This window comes from Salvelinus namaycush, chromosome 19 (genome assembly GCF_016432855.1).
Source record: "Salvelinus namaycush isolate Seneca chromosome 19, SaNama_1.0, whole genome shotgun sequence".
NCBI classification, from domain to species: domain Eukaryota; kingdom Metazoa; phylum Chordata; class Actinopteri; order Salmoniformes; family Salmonidae; genus Salvelinus; species Salvelinus namaycush.
In genome coordinates, this window is record NC_052325.1 from 24103734 (window position 1) to 24115202 (window position 11469).

Below are 11469 nucleotides of genomic sequence, written 5' to 3' on the forward strand. Positions count from 1 at the left end.
CTTGTTGCATTGTCAACCTGCAAGGAAGCATTTCATTGCACTGTGCACTCCATTGATATATTGTGTAAATGACAAATAAACAAACTTGTTACGCAGACTCTTGTGTTTTTCTTGACAGTTGAGTTGCCATGGTCATGTTGGTATACAGTAACTTTAAAGATCAACTAAAAAAACTTAAACCAACTTCTCATTTAGAAAACAGCTTATGTGGCATCGATATGAGTCAGACACATTTATTCTAGTGTCAAAATTGACTACAAAGTGTAAATAGCATAATTTTGGTCATAAAGTCAGTCTCGTCCAAAATGCAGTTTTGTGTGACTTCTGGTCATGACAGCATAACAATGTACAGTAAATGAAGGTTGGGTTTGTTTCAATCCTGTCCATATGCCCACAGCTGGCAGCACACAAGTAATCATACATTTGGAGTGCAGCTGCATGTAACCCGATCGTAATGCCTGTGGTAAATTTGGGTGAACATTGGATATCCCTATGGGGCTAGTTTTAGGAACCATCGGTAAATTACACAATGCACATGGGACAATATGTTAAAATTCCAATAGCTCCAAATGTCAATTACTTAAAAACCTTAAACCAACTATAAATTGTAGAAATTCATATACAAATATTGAAAGCATTTAATGAGAACTAAAAGGTGTGCAACATAAAAATATTGTCTTATTTACATTGTGTAATTTATTAACGTTCCCTAACTAGCCCCAGAGATAGGCTATCCAAAGTCAAAAGTCAAGTCGCACACCAGCCTGCTGAAGCTAATTGGCTAAATAATTTGTCTAATTCTTCCCACCTGCGAATATACACACGAGACACCCACATCAAACCACACCCCGAAACCAACTCACATTTGAATTCAGTCATGGTCGCTAGCGTTTCTTAATTAACAAAATCTAAAACGATGCCCAATCAGGAAGTGCAGTCACCCTTTAAAACTAACTAAAGACGTAGCACCTCTTCCTTGCTACCTTTCATATGAACCAAGGAGGAGGGCAGATGAGAACAGCAGGCCAGCGGAGCACTTAGAACAGCAGCAGTCAGGGGCAAATGGTAGGAAGAGGATGATTTAGGTGAACCCAGACACAGACCCAAAACAATTTAAGTTACCCCAGTATCCCCTTGACCGTTTTGGATTGCAAAACTAGAGACACACCAGACAAGCCACAGAGACAGCAATCGAAGAGTAGATGATGGAGAGACACACCAGACAAAACACAAAGACAGCAACAGAAAAATAGGGGATGGAGAGTGACACCAGAAGAACAGAACAGGCCATAACAGAAGAGGATAGACAAAGGAGACAGTAACAAATAAGAACCTGAGACAGCAACAGACACGACACAGACAGCAACAGACAAGACACATAGAAAGTGATAGAAGAGGGCAGATGGAGAGAGAAGAGGTGGATTGAGCACACCGTAGACTGTATCACATCAAGCTGCTGTATAGATTCTAATTAGTTGTATTTATTTGCACAAATTATAAGAGGTGAAAAACATACTGTTAAAAAGTAAAACATGGTTTGCAAAGAATTTGCAGGTGAGTTGAAAAAGCCTGTGACAATTACTATTAAAACAATTTTTTACTTTTACACTTTTTACAATTAGGACAGGACGAGAGAGGAGGGTAGACAAGCAACAGCAACATAGAATACTAAGAGATGGGGCCTCCCGAGAGGCGCAGTAGCCTGCGCCACTAGAGATTCTAGGTTCGAGTCCAGGTTCTGTTGCAACCAGGAGACCCATGGGGCGGTGCACAATTGGCCCAGCGTCGTCCGGGTTAGGGGAGGGTTTGGCCGGCAGGGATGTCCTTATCCCATCACGCACTAGTGACTCCTGTGGTGGGCTGGGAGCAGTGCACACTGACACCGTCTCCAAGTGTACAGTGTTTCCTCCGACACGTTGGTGCAGCTGGCTACCGGGTTAAGTGGGCATTGTGTCAAGAAGCAGTGCAGCTTGGTTGGGTTGTGTTTAGGAGGTTGCATGGCTATCGACCTCTCCCGAGTCCGTACGGGAGTTGCAGCGATGAGACAAGACTGTAACTACCAATTGGATACCACGAAATTGGGGAGAAAGAAAGAGCTAAAAAATATGTTTTTAAAGAATACTAAGAGACAGCAAGAGAAGAGGGCAGACAAGGGAGACAGGAACAGAAATAGAGAAAGCGATGGAGAGAGGCAGAGGTGGGGTGAGCTACTCTATGGATTCTAATTACTGCACAGTGTGTGTTTGTGTGAGAGATGGAGGGTGTTTGGGTATTGTGGGATTCTTTAATCAGTTTGGCTCATTGGACAGGTCACGGTCTATATTTAAAGAGCAGAGAGTGTTCCAGAGTAGAGAAACCCACAGTAGCAACTGTAATTGAGTATTGGCAGTGTCTGCTGTGGAAGGTGGGAAGGTGCAAGTTACCTGAAAAATATCTAATCTCTCAATGTTCATCTCAAAGTGCACCAAATTCATGCATTAGCTGTTGAAATTCCTTATTTATTTTTTCGGGGGGGAATGCCCCCAGACCCCCCTAATGACTTTGGGCTAAGTCCCAATGTCTGCAAATCCTAGAACCCCAGATTTGTATTTATTTATTTTTATGTGAGTGTTGTTGAGTACTTCACTACTGTACTTCACTCTGTCACATGTCCCTTCCTACCCTTATCATTGTTCGGATGATCATCAAGGTGTGAATGGAGTCAAGGTGTGAATGGAGGTGACAGATTCTAATACGAATATTTTCCCACCAGAGATGTGTTTCCATCAAATTGACTTGTTGCTGACACAAGGCTGTGCGTGATGATGTAGTGCACATGTGATTAAATTCCCATGTACCAAATAAAAAATGCAAGTTAAATGGGTTTCCATCGCATTTTCAAATCTACTGATGGTTTGTTTTCTGACAAAAATGTTTGCGTTATAAATTTTGGCTAGAGTGCACGTAGGCCTATGTATAGCCTAAATGAGATTATTATAGACAAGAGAGCAAGATTTAATTTAATTTGTCAAAAGGCAGCCAAACATCGATTATCATGTCACCAGAATAAGATCCTCAATATGTATTGGAAAGGAGCATCAAGCTCATCACCTTGCACTTTCACCACCCTGTGAAGTTCATCATAATTTATTTCATCTGTAGCCTAATAAACTTCATGCTTTCCTGGACGAGTTGTAGTGGGAGGACCACACACCATATCTTTGCGTGACTCCAAGTTCACTTCGATATGATGGTTATTACACCAAACAAAAATATAAACGCAACATGTAAAGTGTTGGTCCTATGTTTCATGAGCTGAAATAAAATATCCCAGAAATGTTGCATATGCACAAAAAGCTTATTTCTCTAAAATGTTGTGCACAAACTTGTTTACATCCCTGTTAGTGAGCATTTCTCCTTTGCCAAGATAATTCATCCACCTGACAGGTGTGGCATATCAAGAAGCTGATTAAACAGCATGATAAGTTCACAGGTACAAATTGTGCTGGGGACAATTAATGTAATGACCACTCTAAAATGTGCAGTTTTGTCACACAACACAATGCCTCAAGTTTTGAGGGAGCGTGCAATTGGCATGCTGACTGCAGAAATGTCCACCAGAACTTTTGACAGAGAATTGAATGTAAATTTCTCTACCATAAGCTGCCTAGAAAGTTGTGTAACCAAGCCAGCCCAGGACCTCCACATCCGGCTTCTTCATCTGCGGGATCATCTGCAACCAGCCACCCGGACAACCGATGAAACTGGATTTGCACAACCAAAGACTTTCTGCACAAACTGTCAGAGACCGTCTCAGGAAGCTCATCTGAGTACTCGTCGTACTCACCAGGGTCTTGATCTGACTGCAGTTCAGCATCATAACCGACTTCAGTGAGCAAATGCTCAACTTTGATGGTCACTGGCACGCTGGAGAAGTGTGCTCTTTGTGGATGAATCCTGGTTTCAACTGTACCGGGCAGATGGCAGACCTTCTTGTGGGGGAGCAGTTTGCTGATGTCAAGGTTGTGAACAGAGTGCCCCATGGTGGCGGTGGTGTCATTGTATGGGGAGGCATAAGCTAATGACAATGAACATAATTGCATTTTATGGATGGCAATTTGAATGCACAGAGATATGGTGACAAGATCCTAAGGCCCATTGATGTGCCATTCATCCACCGCCATCACCTCATGTTTCAGCATAATAAATCATGGCCCCATGTCGCTAGGATCTTTACACAATTCCTGGAAGCTGAAAATGTCCCAGTTATTCAATGGCCTGCTGACTCACCAGACATGTCACCCATTGAGCATGTTTGGAATGCTCTGGAGCAACATGTAAGACAGCGTGTTCCAGTTCCCGCCAATATCCAGCAACTTCGCACAGCCGTTGAAGCGGAATGGGACAACATTTCACGGGCCACAATCAACAGCCTGATCAACTCTATGCGAAGGAGATGTGTCAGGCTGCATGAGGAAGATGGTGGTCACACCAGATACTGACTGGTTTTCTGATCCATGCCCCTACTTTTCTTTTTTAAAAGGTATCTGTGACCAACAGATGTATATCTGTATTCCCAGTCATGTGAAATCCATAGATTAGAGCCTAATTAATTTATTCCAATTGACTGATTTCCTTATATGAACTGTAGCTCAGTAAAATATTTTAAATTGTTGCATGTTGAGTTTATATTTTTGTTCAGTGCATATCAATATTTGCACATAAAGGCGTTTTCACAATACATTTTACTGGCACAAAAATATCCCATCATGTCAAAGGAACAGATTATCTGTCAGCATTTATACAATTTTACAGAAAGTCCTGTTTTATATGGTATAACTTTGCTGCATAAAAACTGTGGATGGAATTGTGGTTACTGTCACTGAAAAGATGTGTAAAGGCAACATGCAATTCCAGTCACCTTATTGGGTTTATAAAGCGCAGATGAATAGGGAGTTAGTTATCAGTATCTTTGGATATAGGCTATATTATTCTGCAAATGTAGACTAACATAAAAAAGGGCATGTGCAGGATATCCTTTTTAATTAAAAAAATATTGCCTACCCTACATTACAAGAAGAGAAAGATATCACATTTGAAAGAGGAAACCTTTAGTTGAAAGAATATTTGGATATATTGCTATGTGTATAATATACTGATAATACCCCCTGTCCAGATATGTGAAATGTGGACATAGTTTGAAATTATGATCAAAGTTTTTCGAGAAACAGAGAATTAATGAGGGGTACAAAAATGCAGATTGGGCAGTCCTTACGTTGGGTCAAAGTTCATTTGCACAGCGTGCTAGTTTCGCGCCAGCATTTTCGCGGGGAGTGAGAACTACACTGATAATCGGCGAGAAATGAAACACGCCAAATAAGATAATATCGGTTATACTTGCAGTATATTTGTGGCGTTCATGGTATACTTTTATTTGATCGTTTGTATTCTATCAGGAGTACTAAGGTGAGGAAGTGCATCTGGCTCCGTTTTGTTTGTGTTTATTTTCGCGCTAGTGGAGGGAGTGACTTGCTATAAGAACAAATACTCGTTGGAAATTGCAATTACCAGTATTAGTTTTGACAGTGCTGTCTTTCAAAATGATTTAGTAAATTGGGAATATACCTATATTTGGTGTTGCTATTAGATGGCTAGGTAAGCTAGTGAGCTAACACATTTTGTGGCTAGCTAACTAACCAGTTCAATCAGTGAAAGTGAATTGGCTGCACTTGTATGCTAGCCAGCTAACTTGATTGACGACTAGTTAGCAAACTACCGGTATTCTTGACCATTGTCAGCTATATCGTTTGATCTTAGTTTGCAAAATTGTTGATGAACATCAAAGCAACCCTAGCCATGAGTTTGCCACGTTGCCTGATGGTATGTTGTAGTTAGCTAGCGTTAACTATTTTTCCTTGGATAGTGTTTGTCAACTTAAGGCAAGTTAGATTTGATAGCTATTTTTATAATTAAGTTACAGTATTACGCTTGTGTAGATGCCCAGTCCTGTATGTTGACCAGCTGCTAGCTAATGTCCTGTAGTTAGAAGCGGGTAAGTTAGCTAAGGATTAAATAGTACAGGTAAGTGATGATTTGATTCTGGCAGGCTGACCACTCTATAAGTTACACACTGACGCGTTCAACTCTTGTAGTTAGTGTCAAACCACGTGTACATTTAACAAATATTCATCCAAAACGCATAGATGGCCACAATAAAGACAATTATGACTCTATACTAGTTATCTAACTAGCAACCTAAAAGAAAACACATGTTGAGGCAGAGATGGAACGTTATTGGTGAATACTATTTTAGGGTTTTATGTGGGTGGATGGACTTGTTGTTGTCCAATACAGATACATAAAGATACGTGTTCTAATTTTCTCTCTGACTGGTAGGGTGTGAGGAAGGATGATGGATAGTGAATTGGCTTAGGTTGGCTGTTGGTTAACTCTTGACTGACAGTAACCAGTGTTAAAAACATCCTCTCACTAGCATGGTGTGAGTAGGCTGTTATGCCAAGTCAAATTCCACGTGACCTAATTAAGCTTCTCCAAAACTGCACTCTGATGCCACTACACAGCCTACCAAACTTGCTAATGGCCTGATAGTCAGTGCTCCATTGTCCTTCCATTGTCCTTTCTAGTTACTTGATGTGGAATGGAGTTCTGTGAAGTCATGGCTCTATGTAGTACTGTGTGCCTCCCATAGTCTGTTCTGGACTTGGTGACTGTGAAGAGACCTCTTGTGTGGGGTATGCATGGGTGTCCAAGCTGTGTGCCAGTAGTTTAGACGGACAGCTCAGTGCATTCAACATGTCAATACTTCTCATAAATCAAAGTAGTGATGAAGTCAATCTCTTGTACTTTGAGCCAAGAGAGATTGACATGCATATTATTCATATTAGCTCTCTGTACATCCAAGGTCCAGCTGTGCTTCCCTGTTCTGAGCCAATTGCAATTTTCCTAAGTTATTTTTTTGTGGCACCTGACCACACGACTGAACAGTAGTCAAGGTGCGACAAAACTAGGACGTGTAGGACTTGCCTTGTTGATAGTGTTGTTAATAAGGCAGAGCATTGCTTTATTATAGACCAACTTCTCCCCATCTTAGCTACTACTGCATCAATATGTTTTGACCATTACAGTTTACAATCTAGTGTTACTCCAAGCAGTTCAGTCATCTCAACTTGCTCAATTTCCACATTATTTATTACAAGATTTAGTTGAGGTTTAAGGTTTAGTGAGTGTTTTGTTCCAAATACGATGCTTTTAATTTTAGAAATATTTGGGGCTAACTTATTCCTTGCCGCCCACTCTGAAACTAACTGCAGCTCTTTGTTGAGTGTTGCAGTCATTTCAGGCGCTGTAGTAACTGACGTGTATAGTGTTGTCATCTGCATACATAGAAACTCTGGCTTTACTCAGTCAGTGGCATGTCATTAGTAAAAAAATTAAAAAGCAAGGGACCTAAACAGCTACCCTAGGGAATTCCTGATTCTAACTGGATTATATTTGATAGGCTTCCATTAAAGAATGCCCCCTGTGTTCTGTTGGACAAGTAACTGTTTATCCACATTATAGCAGGGGGTGTAAAGCCATAACACACGTTTTTCCAGCAGCAGTCTATGATCAATAATGTCAAAAGCTGCACTGAAGTCTAACAAGACACCCCCCACAATAATTTTCTCATCAATTTCTCTCAGCCAATCATCAGTCATTTGTGTAAGTGCTGTGCTTGTTGATTGTCCTTCCCTATAAGCATGCTGAAATTCTGTTAATTTGTTTACTGTAAAATAGCATTGTATCTGGTCAAACACAATTTTTTCCAGAAGTTTACTAAGTGTTGGTAACAGGCTGATTGGTAGGCTATTTGAGCCAGTAAAGGGGGCTTTACTATTCTTGGGTAGCGGAATGACTTTAGCTTCCCTCCAGGCCTGAGGGCACATGCTCTCTAGTAGGCTTAAATTGAAGATGTGGCAATATCGTCTGCTATTATCATCAGTAATTTTCCATCTAGATTGTCAGACCCCAGTGGCTTGTCATTGTTGATAGACGACAACACTTTTTTCACCTCTTCCACAATGACTCTACAGAATTCAAAAGTACAGTTCTTGTCTTTCATAATTTGGTCCAATATTCTTGGATGTGTAGTGTCAGCGTGTGTTGCTGGCATGTCATCCCTAATTTTGCATATCTATCCAATGAAAAAGTCATTAAAGTAGTTTGCAACATATCAGTGGGCTTTGTGATGAATGAGCCATCTGATTCAATGAATGAATGAAGGAGCCGAGTTGGCTTTAAAAGTGTTTTTTAAAATAATTTATCTTTGTTTCAGTGTAGTTTATTTTTATTTAGTTACATGATTTCTAAATTTGCAGTACGTTGACCAATCAGTTGGGCTGCCAGACTTAATTTCCATAGCTTTTGCATCATCCCGCTCAACCATACAATTTTTTTATTTATCAATCCAAGGGGATTTAACAGTTTTTACAGTAATTTTCTTAATGGTTGCGTGCTTATTAGTAACTGGAATAAGTAGTTTCATAAATGTGTCAAGTGCAGTGTCTGGTTGCTCCTCATTACACACCACAGACCAGCAAATATTCTTTACATCATCAACATATGAATCGCTACAAAACTTATTGTATGACCTCTTATACATTAAATTATGCACAACCTTTTGGCACTTTGGTTTTCCTACATATGGCTATTATATTGTGATCACTACATCCTATGGATTTGGATACTGCTTTAAAGCAAATATCTGCAGCGTTAGTAAAAATGTGATCAATACATGTTGATGACTTAATTCCTGTGCTGTTTGTAACTACCCTGTTAGGTTGACTGACAACCTGATCCAGGTTGCAGGCACTGGTTACAGTTTGAAGTTTTTTCCTGAGTGGGTGGCTTGATGATAGCCAGTCAATATTTAAATCACTCAGAAAATATACTTCTCTGTTGATATCGCATACATTATCAAGCATTTCACACATCCAGATACTGACTGTTAGCACTTGGTCTATAGCAACTTCCCACAAGAATGGGCTTTAGGTGAGGCAGATGAACCTGTAGCCATATTACTTCAACAGTATTTAACATTAGATCGTCTCTAAGCTTTACAGGAATGTGGTTCTGAATATAGACTGCAACACCGCCTCCGTTGGCATTTGTCTTTTCGGGTCGATGTTATAACTATGTATTGCTACCACTGTATCATCAAAGGTATTATCTAAGTGAGTTTCAGAGATAGTCAGAATATGAATGACATCTGTTACAAGCAAGTAATTGACTTCATGGACCTTGTTTCTTAGGCTACATATGTTAGTATTGGCTATTTTTAGCACTTTTCTGGGTTGCTTGATTGTTTTTAATGCTTTACTGGGAAGCTAAAAAGCTGAGTCATTGCCGATCGTGTGTGAAAACAGTTTTGACTGGCCACTATTTGAAAGAAGATGGCAGCTTTCTCAGTCTGCAATATTTATGGCTCAGTTCTTAAAATTAACACGAATCTGCTTTACAAACGGTGTAGCCTACCTGGTATATGCGGCACATGAGTTTCAAGTTTGGGGAAGCTTATTTTCACCATAAAAATGTACCTTTTATAATACAGCATTCCATGTATCCTTGCATTTGCAGGCTTATGTAAGATGCCACACTAGTCATAATTTAGGCTAATATAACACGATCACTGTTTGCAGAAAAAGGCCAATGCGTGGTTGAGTGCATATATAGAGTAGGTTATATGCTATATCAGAAGTTTCTGGCCTTTTTATAAACACATTTCATGCAATTCTACTACACTTTATATGACTGGAGACATTAGCAGAATCTGTTTTAATATGACAAATTACAGGGTAGCCTACTCTGACAAAGATCCAAGATCCACCATTCAAGGCGGTGTACACTCCTTCGGAAATCGTTTGGGGAAAATACCTCTTCTATTTTATTCAGCTATGTTCAATTGTATTCTTACTATAAAATAATATACACTGAACAAAAATATAAATGCAACAATTTCAAAGATTTGACTGAGTTACAGTCCATAAGGATCTCAGTCAATAGAAATGCTTTCTTTAAGCCCTAATCTATGGATTTCACATGACTGGGAATAAACATATGCATATGTTGGTCACAGACACCGCAAAAACAAATTGGGGTGTAAATCAGAACCTGTCTGTATCCGGTGTGACTACCGTTTGCCTCATACACTGCAACATCTCCTTTGCATAGAGTTGATCAGGCTGTTGATTTTGGCCTGTGAAATGTTGTCCCACTCTTCTTTAATGGCTGTGCAAAGTTGCTGGATATTGGCAGGAACTGGAACACTCTGTTTTACCCGTCAATCCAGAGCATCCCAAACATGCTCAATGCACATGTCTGAGTATGCTGGCCATGGAAGAACTGGGACATTTCCAGCCTCCAGGAACTGTGTACAGATCCTTGTGACATGGGGACATGCATTATCATGCTAAAACATGAGGTGATGGCGGCAGATGAATGCCACAAAAATGGGTCTCGGGATCTCATGGTATCTCTGGGCATTCAAATTTCCATTGATAAAATGGAATTGTGTTTGTTGTCTTTAGCTTATGCCTGCCCACACCATAACACCACAGCCACCATGGGGCACTCGGTTCACAATTTTGACATCAGCAAACCGCTCGCCCACACACCATACACGCTGTCTGCCATCTGCTCGGTACAGTTAAAACCGGGATTCACCCGGGAAGAGCACACTTCTCCAGCGTGCCAGTGGCCAATGGAGGTCGGTTACGATGCGGAGCTGCAGTCCGGTCAAGACTGGTGAGGATGACGAGCACGCAGATGAGGTTCCTGAGACGGTTTCTGACCGTTTGTGCAGAAATTCTTTGGTTGTGATACCCACAGTTTCATCAGCTGTACGGGTGGCTGGTCTCAGACGATCCCACAGGTGAAGCCACATGTGGAGGTCCTGGGCTGGCGTGGTTACACGTGGTCTGAGGTTGAGGCGGGTTGGAAGTACTGTTAACTTCTCTAAAACAACGTTGCTTATGGTAGAGAAATTAAGATTCGATTCTCTGCCAAAAGCGCTGGAGGACATTGCTGCAGTCAACATGCCAATTGTGTTGTTGCGTGACAACTGCACATTTTAGTGGCCTTTTATTGTCCCCAGCATAAAGGTTCCTGTGTAATGATCATGCTGTTTAATCATCTTCTTGATTTGCCACTCCTGTCAGGTGGATGGATTATCTTGACAAACAAGATATTCTCACTAACGGGGATGTAAACAATTAGGGAAATTAGAGCCATTTTTGTGCGTCTGGGATATTTCATTTCAGCTCATGAAAGATGGGACCAACACTTTGCATGTTGCATTTTATATTTTTGTTAAGTGTAAAATAATGTCACGAGAATCTTGTCTGCTAAATGAACTAGTGTAGCCCACAGCCATATGGCATAGCCAGATCAGGGCCTAACATAAGGATGACATAAACGGCCTACATTTTCCTT